This window comes from Penaeus monodon, chromosome 12 (assembly GCF_015228065.2).
Source record: "Penaeus monodon isolate SGIC_2016 chromosome 12, NSTDA_Pmon_1, whole genome shotgun sequence".
Taxonomy (NCBI): Eukaryota; Metazoa; Arthropoda; class Malacostraca; order Decapoda; family Penaeidae; genus Penaeus; species Penaeus monodon.
In genome coordinates this window covers 909,050-911,733 of record NC_051397.1, presented here as the reverse complement: position 1 = coordinate 911,733, position 2,684 = coordinate 909,050, and the positions used below count along the sequence as shown (strand labels likewise).

The 2,684-nt window shown below is 39.1% G+C and overlaps 1 long non-coding RNA gene across 1 annotated transcript; it reads left to right on the top strand.

Annotated features, from left to right (window-relative positions):
- LOC119579193 lies at positions 1 to 2,297 on the top strand. The gene is made up of 2 exons (XR_005229250.1): positions 1 to 1,950; positions 2,244 to 2,297. It is a non-coding gene; the product is annotated as an uncharacterized LOC119579193 (long non-coding RNA).
- The last annotated feature ends 387 nt before the right edge of the window (positions 2,298 to 2,684 follow it).

Sequence of the window (2,684 nt, the reverse complement as noted above, 5' to 3'; positions counted from 1 at the left end):
TTTAACTATGTGGAGTCGTAATATTTTTTACAGAATCATAGTTAGCTCCTTTTCCCGCCTACAAAGTGACGTGGGCAGCAAGGAACACCAAAGGGGGAGATTTTGCTACTGGCCTGCAAAGCCGACAGTCTGAGGAACCCCGGGACGGGCTTCCCCTGTCCAGTTAAGTAGTCATGGGGTAGTTTTTCAATATAGGAGTTAACAGATTATTTATGAGATATTTGTTCGGCCAAAAGTGACCAATGCTTTCTTTTCTTCGTTTTTTACCCCCAAATGCCATTTTTACTGCTTTATCGTTCGTTTTATTTTGTTTGTCTGGTTTCATTTTGTTTTCCTTTTATCTAGCTTTCTCTTTCACTTTTATCCTTTTTTTCATTGTATCGTTTTATCGTTTGTTTTATTAAGTATTTTGTTTCATGTTTGTCTCATAGTTCGTATTTTAATGTTCTAAGTTCCTTTTTGTACTACCATTCATTTTACTGTTTTATTCGTTTTGTTTTATCGTTTCATGTTTTGCTGTGTTTCTTTTAAATTTATCTGTAATAAACCTGTTTCACGTATGCTTAGTTTTATAAACTAAAGATAACAGTAAAATTGCTGATGAGAACCACCTACAGTGAATGGTGATAGTTTCTTTATTTTAATCAAGGTGGCTCTTGCTTAGTATACGCACACGCCTCTCCTCGGCTTGCACCACGCTTACCGGCCTTTATATTCTCGCACCAAACTCATACACCACATACATACTACACTTACTCTTTCGCTCCTTTCCACACAACTTGTCTTCTACACTATCATTCTTCTCCCATATACACTACGTTCCCATAAGATAATTAAATGGGTGATGGCAGTGACTCCTATTTACATATCTTGCGAGAAATAATTGTATTTAGCTTTTGCTACAAGTTCCCCCCCCCCCCCATATTAGCCAGTGACAGTACCTTGTTATAGTGTATACCCGTGTTTTATGTGAAGGTTTAATTCTGTCGTATTCGGGCGCAGCTATCGATGTTAAATGTTTTTTTTACCGCCTTTTAAATCATACAATCAGTTATACCGTGTTAAAGCATAATAAAGTTGATGAGTTACATTGTAGATATAATGAAAGAGGCTCAGGCCATGAGTATGAATCCTGAACAGATTTCTAAGCTTTTACAGGAACAAAAGTCCTGTAAGGAAAAAGCTGACCGGGGAGAGCGCGCGGCTGAACGGGAGTATAAGAAACGTCAACTGCAGTCTGAGGAAACCAATAAGCAATGGGAGCATGAAAGATCTATGGCTGAATTTCGGCTTCAAAATGCATTCGAGGGCAATAGCAGTTCCGTTCGCGGTAGTGCTAATGATTCTTTGCAAGTTAATTAAGAATTAAAGTAGCCGACTTTTAACGATGGTCAAGATATAGTTGCAAAGTTTTGAAAGATTTGCTAATTGACACAAGTGGAATGAGGAAGACTACTTAGACGTCACGCACTTTAGGTTCACGTATTGTTGCCTGATGATATTGTATCATCAGGCAACAGGCTTATTCCGTAGACGCCGACATGTATAAGCGTAAATTTCGGAAGAGCAAATGTCAGGATAAAGAAACGAACGTCCAGCTGGTTGCTCGAATGGAGCAGTATCTTGATGGGTGGATCTTCTTGGGCATTATAGCCAAAAACTTTCATTTACTTTCATTTTTTGAAAAATGAGAGCAGCTGTTAACTAATTCTGATAAAAATCTTTTTGAAAGAACGAGTTTGAGTGAGACAGCAGTAGAGATGGCGTAGTCGACTGACTGATTTTGGAGTGCACATTTGTATCGTGATAAGAGGGCTAATCATACTCTCCTCTTAAAACCGACCCAGTCACTTAAGGAAGGTAACACTGAGATGACATATCACAGACGTGGAAAAGTCGGTCACATCAGACCTAACTGTCCAGACAATCCGAGAAATTGTAAGAGTACAGGTAATTCAAAGTTAATTTTGTCTTGGAAACTGAGTTGACCCCTAAGAATTGTATCCTGGACCCCAGTGGTTATATATTTGATAAACCTGCAGAGGTGATGCTAGATTTCGGATGTTCTTCCATTATTGTTAAGGAATCGTTGATTCCCTCCAAATAGAAGTCGAGTAAACTTGTGAAAGTATACGACTGTTTGGGCATCCCCTAAGTATTTTCCACAAGTTAGGTGTCTTATCAAAAGTAAATTTTATACTGGTTAGACAAAGACAATAGCTGCCCCTATAAACTTCTTCCAGGTGTGAAATTGCCAACTGAACCTTGTCCTGATGATCCAAGCCTTCCTGTACCTGGAAAAAAACTGACCTACCGCCTTCATTCCTTCCTAACCATCCCGAAGCTAAGGGCTCAAACCGTCTGATTCATCCTGAGACTTCCTATCCTATCCTCACCCTCTTTATCGATAATCAGGTATGTAAAGCACCCTCAGACGCAAAGAAAACGGTGACACGCCTACCTGTAGTTTCTGTGGGAGTTCAGACTCGCGCTAGTAGTAAAAGGAAGAAACGAAGTCGCTTTTTTGTCCCGTTATGGAAGAATTAGTTGAGTAAAGATTCATTTATTCATGCCGTACTTTGCAGATAATTAGAGAAACGGTTGAGTCCGGTCCAATTGAAAAGGTGAAATCTAAGTCAGTTAAGTATGAAAGAATTACTGGTATAATTCATAGGGTTTGTCTT